General features: G+C 45.8%; 1 protein-coding gene across 2 annotated transcripts in view; it reads right to left on the minus strand.

Annotated features, from left to right (window-relative positions):
* B4GALT4 (beta-1,4-galactosyltransferase 4) overlaps positions 1-1,635 on the minus strand; it is a 31,955-nt gene extending 30,320 nt beyond the window's left edge. The window contains exons 1-2 of one of the 2 annotated variants that reach the window (XM_069785821.1): positions 1,428-1,635; positions 1,012-1,152 (exon numbers count right to left, since the gene is read on the minus strand). The gene's annotated coding sequence lies outside the window, so the exon portion shown is untranslated. Of the gene's footprint in view, positions 1-1,011; positions 1,163-1,427 lie in introns of those variants that run through there. The other variant, XM_009929804.2, reaches the window with a different exon arrangement.
* Positions 1,636-8,226: the final 6,591 nt, after the last annotated feature.

The raw sequence follows: 8,226 nt of genomic DNA on the forward strand, positions 1-8,226 counted from the left end.
GTGACAGAGACTAATACGAAACCCCAAAGCTGTGCTTTTCAGTATTCTAAATTTAATCAGAGTATTGGTAATTAACAACAGAAGACTTACAGAGTCCTCACTGAGTTGCAAAGAAAAAAAAAAATCTTTAGAGAAATAACATCTCACATAACTACCAACCTTACTGATAAAAAGTGTAAATATTTATAGAGAATGTGAGCAGATCCTAAAGTTTATTTCTTTGTTTGGTTTTTTGTGTTGTTTTTTTTTAAATGTTAGCCATCTCAAAGACATCAAACTTTCACCTTCCTTTTCTCTAAAACCCTCTGTTGAAAACCGAGCCCTTCTAAACCAACTCCGATGTCCTTTGGGAACTTCTTTAGCTGCTAAGTAAAAGGGTGGAAAGAATGTTAAATCCACAAGAGATCCTCCCTGTTAACTCTTTGAGACAAGCACATATAAGTAAGGTATTCCCCCTTTTGATTATTGCTACCATAGTGCTGTGAAAGTCTTAAGTCCTATCAGAGCTATACTTTAAAGGCATTTGTATTATGACTCAGAAACCAAACCTGCTCAAACACTCTCACTAGTAGCCCCATTTCTGCTTCCCCTCAAGACCTGCAAACACACTTCCATCATCATCACCTGCAGCACTGTCATCAAATGAGGGCCCTCATGAACCTGTGCAAGTCCCCTCTCAAGCCCTCTGATCACTATTCTCTTCCAAAATAACACCTAGAGCAACGAGTGAAGAAGTTTATGTCTCATCAGTGAGAAAATTATAGTGAACAGAATCACTTGCCTGTGCTCCAGGTTTCTCCATGTGTGAAATGGAGAAAATAATACCAAGTACTGAATTTACTTTGCCACAAAACTGTTAAAAAGCTTTCGTTAAGTGAAAACACCAGTGCTCTACATCTGGCCTCCTGACTTCGGATCTCTGAGCCCGACAGAGTAAGTACTTCCACCTGGTATGTAATTTCTAGATAGGGCACTGTTCCCACTTAGTAACCCTACAATGAAATTACGTACCGGCAGGCTTATCTGCAGGATCGCAACCTCAGGTCCTGCCTTCGATGTTCACAAGCGATGACTGCAGAGGGATTCCCTGCATACACAGTGGACTGCCTATGAAGCGATGAGCTGCAGAAATCGAGCCAAATTCTCCTCCACCTACCAGATGCTCAAAAGTACGAGGCACAATTAATCACACACGCACCCCCTCCGTTCTTTCGCTAAGGGTTTAAAACTGAAACACCGTCCGGGAATTCGTTATCCCCACCACCCACTCCCACCTCCTCACCCCTCTCACCACAGTTTAACGCGGCCCCGACCCCCCCAGCTCCCGCACCTCTCTCCGCCCGTTGGCGACAGGCCCTCACCTCACCGCCCGGCACCTTCCCTCCCCCCAAAAAAACGCTTTTTTCTAACCGAAACTCGTTACTTACGAGGCCGGGACACCTCTCGCCCCCCGGCGCCACACAGACAGACGGACGGACAGACGGACGGACTGACGAAACGCCCGCTCCCCGCGCGCGCCGCCGCCCCCGCGCGCAGGCGCCCTGCCGCGCCCGCGCGCCCCCCTCCCCTCCCCTCAGCGCCGCGTGCTGGGGGCGGGGCGCGACTGCCCGGCGGCTGAGGGAGCGGCGGGGCCGGGGCGTGAGGCGGAGGGGCCTGCCTTCCTTTCTTCCTTCTTTTCCTTCCTTCCTTCCTGCTTTTCCTTCCTTCCTGCTTTTCCTTCCTTCCTCTCTTCCGGAAGGGAGCGGGGTGAGGGGCCGCGGCTCAGCCCTTACCTGCCGGCCCGCCCTCCGCACCGCCGTCGACCCCCAGCCCCCCGCCCAACCATAGAGCGCGGGGGATAGAGCGGCCGCCTCCCGCCATAGAGACACCCCCTTCGCCGGTGGGATAGAGCGACCCTGCTATGGTCGTCGTCCCCTTCCCCGTCATGGCAGCCGCTCGGCGGGGCTGGGAGGAGCGGGCCTTACCCGCTTGTTTGCCTCAGGATTTCAGAGCAAAGTCGGGGAGCGTAACTGTATCGGCACAGATCAGAGGGTTGCCGGCGGCTCGGCACGCCCGGGATGCTCGTGGCTGGGCGCCAGAACTCTCCCCAGGTCTTGCCATTTGCGGGAATGCAGACGTGCCGGGGGTAGAAGAAGTGCTTGGGGTAGAAGAATTGCCTGGGGTAGAAGTACTGGGGGTAGAAGAACTGCCAGGGGTAGAAGAAGTGCTTGGGGTAGAAGTGCCTGGGTTTTTGGAAGCTGCAGGGGAGTTTTGAGGGCCGTGGGCATCGCAGCATTTGCATCGCTGGTACTTGTTGAGAGTTCCGCTTCCTCTCAAAGCGTATCCTATTTAGCGCTTATTTACAGAGAAAGTAGATGGGGTTTGGCAGGAGTTCTTAGGATCTCAGAAATCGGAACTTAGAAGATGCCTGCTTCCAAAACCTAATCACTCAGGAAAGAGAAAGGTGTTCCCCTTCCTGAAGTCGAATCACAAAAGGGCTTTCTGCGTTGAACCCTAATGGAGTGCAAACAAAACCCCTTCAAATGCACATGGCCACATGCAGATGGCTGAAAGGTTTTAGTGTGTTATTAATAAGTTTTCATAATATTTGAAAAAAAGCCTCAAAGGTATTTTTGCCTACAGTACAAATTAGATCACCATATAGATTAACCAAAGTTCATATTGCTGTAACACAACATTTGTTGTTTCTCCATGCAAAACTTTCCAGCGTAACTGCCCCTGCCCTCAAAAAAGGAACAATTAATTTAAATTATTTGGTCAAAATATCAAAGCCGTTTCGCTGTCAATGGCAAGAAGAGCAAAAGGGGAGCAGTAGGGATGGCCACAGTGCTGTCCTGCTGACTCCACTTGGCTCTAGGGTAAGCCTGCGTGTGTGCCCGTCGGGAGCTGGAATATTCCACCCAAACCTCATAACGTTGCACCCAAGAGGGATCTGCTGTCAAGCACTAAAAAAGCCCTTCAAGAAAAAAGCAAAATTCATCTTTTGTGGTGAGAAATTACTTCTGTTAAAAGAACTGGAGAGGAGAAAACTTATGTTTAAAAGTGTAAAAAATTAAATGAAACAAAACATTGCAAATGTTTTTGCAATAAAAAAATAGCCTCCGCTGACACTGTCAGAAATTGGATCTGAGGGAGAATGAAATTATAGTCTTAAATTCCTTCTGTTTGTAAATAGCGAAGGATGTTGAAAATCCAAAATTAAAAGATGTATGAGTAGTTGTCCAGTAAAAACTGTGTGAGTGACCCCTTTTCCAATGGTATCCGTCACACCTGTTGAGAGTTTTAAGTCAGGTTCTATAATGTTGCATAATTGTCAAATCCGGATGCTACTTGCTGATTGTAATCAAATCTGGCAAGGCAGCATCTGTCTCAAAGATAGTATCTGTCAGTGCTGTGAGAATCAGAGCTATAGAAGACACTCCACTGAGAGAGTGACAGCATTAGTCATCGTTTGACCCAGCCGAGACTGTACTGGCATTATCCGGCTTGTCAGTCCACGCACATACCGCAGATTTAATTAGCGTGTATCTTCAGTCCCAACGCACACAGCAAGTGACATTCTCGCTCATCTTACAGGCCAACAAAGATAGGTAAGCAAACAGTGAGACATGAAGCTCTTATGGCGGTGGTCTCGCAGGATAGATAAGGGGAGAGAAGAGGTGGCCAAAGGTACGTCTGAAGATGCTAGAAGCAAATCGGGATATGCAGGGGATCTGCAAGTGTTGTGTGGACTTGGAGGTATCGGGGATACTGTGTTACAGGGTATAAAGGATGTGAGAGGAACTTGGGCTACTGCAGTAAAGGCATCGTGGGGGATGTGGGAAAGAAATGCACTGAGAACAGCAGTTAACGCCATTTATGGCCCATGGAACACTGTGTTAAACTAATAAAAGCAATTCTATGGCTACACTTCTTTTATAACAGTCCCTCTGCATGTTTTCCTCCGCAAGCGTTCTTATCTGGCAAATTTAACATTTGCCAGACTTTCCTGAATCAGGTTTCTTTCCTCTGGACTAAATGTTATGCTTGTTCCAAAAAATAAAACCCTCTCGTGGATCTCACGAGAACAGTCTGTATTGAGAAGGGTCCTGAGTCTGAGATCTCCTTTAGTGATCTATCTTTAATTTTTTATTAAGCAAAACCTTACATTTTCCCCTGCCTCAGAAATTCAGGTTGTCCTAGGTGAGATCTTTAGCTGTTGATTTTAATCTCACTTGTAGAATATGACCAGAACTGAACTTAAGCTACCCCGAATATCAGCCATGCATCACTGGGCCCTACGCCACATGCAAATGTAGTACAAGCTATTTTTTCCCCAAATGTCCCAGTGACTCAAGGTTTTCAAAGTGTAAAATGATATTTTTGAAATCTTTGAAAAAGACCAAAGATCATTCATTAGTTGTGGAAATAATGCCATCCAATAAATAATTATCTGTAAACTTAGTAGTAGGTATTTGAGTGGAATGCCGCATCTCCAGTTTGGAGAAGGACACACAGTATATGGCATGTTGAGTAACATTATTACGTTGAGGTGATGAATGGACATATTTTTTTCCTGTCTGGGAAGAGGCAGGGACATCAGACACAAAACCTGATACCTCATCAGTTTCCTTAGCACAGCACAAATGGTTTCCCTCAGAAATCAACTCCATACCAGCAGGTTCTTTGTGCTACTCAAAAATTACCGATGAAGCGATCCTGGATGTAGTTTATCTCAATACAGTGTCATAGAAACAGCGGAATTTCTGAGCAAACAGAATCAGAACATGGGTCATTTGGGTCTGTTTCTGTTAGTGTTGCTATTTGCTGAGCAGAAGTAGATTTTAAAGCCCTGCAAGTTAGTTTCCTATTCACATAGACATCAGTGACCTGAAGTGAAATTGTTCCATAAACAGGACTTGCAGAAGATATGTCGTCCACGTCGGACGCTTTTCCCTGCAGCAAGTGTGAAAGCAGCCTTTCTTTTTTCATCTCTGTTCTTCAATCTCACAGTTTAAACACAGGCCTTTTACCTGATAAATCTTTTGGATGAAAGCCACTTGCCTGATGCAATGTAGCCTTGAAAGGTGAACAGCAGCAGTGACCCTTTCTTGCATGCTGATGTGATACTGAGGAAAACTTTGGAAGGGAGATTTGACTTCCCAGGCGGTGGTTTGCACACAAAATCCGACTGGTGTTTGTGCGGGCACAAGAGGAAGTTCTGCCTCAAGTGTTTAGACATCAGTGACTCGCGATCCCCCTGACACTAGTATTTTCTGTAAGAGTGTTGATATAGCTGTGTTAAATCCAGCGTTCTGTGCTCCTATTTTTACTGTGTCTTATACAGCTACACCCTTATTTTAAACCTCAGAGCCCAATCCTAGCACACGCTAAGTAAACATTCTGCAGCACAAAATCACTTCCATGGAAACACACCCTGACAGTGATGACTTACTGTCACAGTTGTACAAGTCAGCACAGCAGAGCTCACTCTAACATGGTCTAGGTGCTGGTAACAGCGTGGTGTCAGCAGCAGGGAGTTTAGAGTGGGCTTCAAAAGTCATCCCCACAACTGGTGGATGTTCAAGTGATTGGTTCGTGCTGAATTTCATGTCACTACAGCTACACTGTAGTGGTACCCAACCTCGTCTGGATATGAGTACACAGGAGGGCAATTAATGCCTTGGCTTTGTCGATGTAAGGCTTTGACTCTCTGAGTGAAGTAAGAGCTGTATCCCAGGGTAAATTTACAGGACTGTTCAGAGTCACACCCACTTATGTCCCACAGATTGTGGGGCAATAGCCCTGAAGTAAAAGGATAGAGGAGATGTTTGATAAAATGAAAAAAGGAAGGAGTTAAACTGGAAAGGGATTTGAAACAGGAGGGAGAGCGAGAGACAAAGAAAAAGGCTTTAGGTCTTCTAAAGGACAGCGGAAAAGAGACACGAAGCATGGCAGAAGTGAGAAGCAGATAAAAAGGGCATTAACCTGAAATACCAGAAAGGAAATGAGAGAAGAAAACAGGAACAGAGGTAAAGACAGGCAAAATCAAGTGTGCTATTGGCTGAGAGTGTAAGAAGTTTTATACCGTTGGTGTTTGCTGGTGTACCGTCTGGTGGGGAAAGTAGTGGTACAGCGACTCAGTATGAGTGTTTTACCAAGGTTCCTGTAGCAGTTACACATTTAATCAGAGAGGAAGGGTCTTTTTTGAATGTGGGCCTCTGTACTTTCCTGGGCTTCTCACAGATGTAATCCAGTGTTTCACCTTCTCACAGATGTAATCCAGTGTTTCACATGATAAAGTCCCACGCAAGGATCAGTTAAAACACTGGGGGATTTCACAAAATGTAGCAAGGATGGTCTCATCTTTCACATTCTGCGTGAGCTGCTCCTTGTTCCTCAGTACTAGTTTCCTTAGCTCAGTCTGGATTATAGTTTCCTCGCAAATATGAGGAGAGCAAGGACCAAAGGTTCACACAGCTCTCTGATGAATTCCATGATAAAAATACAGCACGCCATGGATTGGCCACAAGGACCCTGGCAGATAAATGCAAGGTATTTCTAAAATAGCGCTATCGAGGATAGATGGGAATAAATTGTCACTCCACAATTGTCCCGGGCTCATACCATTTCCATGTGAGAATGAGAAAGGAAAAGATGAGGCGCCCAAGTCTCCATACCATATCAGTGAATTCTTTAGGCATACCATTAATAAGTAGTATGCTAGGGAGGAGGGTGTGTAAACCTTAAAACATCCAGCCAGAGTTGTTGTCAGGTCATTAGCCTAACTTTTACGAGTAACACAAAGTTACTTCTTCGAGTCAAAACCCATAGCAGCTGTAAGATTCTTCTGCATGTATCCAGACTTAAAGTGTGTTCGGATTTGCAGCTGAGAAGGAGTTTCCCGCCTGTTGAATTACCAGAGACCTCCGTCACCTACCTTACTGTGCCCTGTTGCACAGCTCCATCAGCTAAGATCTCCTGGGCGTATTTTACACAAAGACCAGCTTTCTTTTGGAACAGGGGCCTCATGCCTCAGAGACACCTGGGCTGAGGTTGAGAACAATTTATTTTTTGAAAGATTTCACATTTTAGTTTGGTTTGTTGTTTGGTTTTTTTTGGTTGTTTTTTTTTTTCCTAGCTGATCCAGAACAATAGAATGCTTTGGCAGATTTCCTAGTACAAGGTGTGTATTTACAGAGGTGCAGACACAGGACTACAGCCACAGTCTGCTGGTACAACTGAAACATCACTGGTCATTTCTGTGGCTACAGGGAGAAGGATGAGGAAAGCTGAGGTGCAAAGGCAGCGAGGCAGGCATATGCGGTCTGTTCAGAGTGTGGCAGCTGTGCTCCGGTTCATAGACATGAAAATTATCTGAAGATGCTGCTGAGGCTGAAGGAAGGAAAGCAAATGCATGAAGGACAGACCCTGATCTGCTGGGAATGAGGAGGGAACATTCTGTTATCAGAAATAAGCCCAACCACACTGATAAGCCCATGAGACTTTACCAGAGCCCCTTCCAGACCATTGCTTTCAAAGTAAAACAGAACAGCGGGGAGGGTCGGTCAGGCCAGCTCCATCCTATTTATCATAGACTTGCCTGGCCTGAGTTACCAGGTTCTCAGAATAAAACTTTTAAGTGGTGCAGGCCCACACAGAATTGTCTGTTGCTCCCACGCAAGATTGTTTTTTCCTCCAGTCTTTCCTCTCGCTCCCTGGAAGGGCTTTCTTGTTGCGACTCTGAAAGCTAATCCCATTCAAAGAGATACCTTTCCACCAGTACAGCTCCCCAGCTTTGGGCTGGCACCTGTAAGCTGGCCCAGAAGTCACTTGCTGAAAGCAGCTCAAGAAACCCTTGGGTTGGTTTCACGTCAACCACCGCCAACCTTTGATTATTTGCTGCCGCTCGGTGGTTATTGCAGATAATAGCTGATGTCCCTACCGCAATGCTGGCTCCTCACCAGGTTTTTTGGTGCCCTGAGGCTGTCCTGGGTACCTGTGACTACCTTCGAACACATTCAGAAAACGAATCAAATGCTCATATCATTGGGTACTGCCCTGCGGTGCAAGACGCCAGAATTAAGAGACACAACCAACTGTGTGATTTATTTATAACTGAAGTTGAAAGGAAGGATTGGATTGGATTCCAAGAGCCTATACTAAAGGATGAACAAAATGAAATGTACAAGCCTGATCTCATATTTGTAAAAGGAGACCAGGCGATGGTTATTGATGTAACAATTC

This window comes from Haliaeetus albicilla, chromosome 6 (assembly GCF_947461875.1).
Source record: "Haliaeetus albicilla chromosome 6, bHalAlb1.1, whole genome shotgun sequence".
NCBI classification, from domain to species: Eukaryota; Metazoa; Chordata; class Aves; order Accipitriformes; family Accipitridae; genus Haliaeetus; species Haliaeetus albicilla.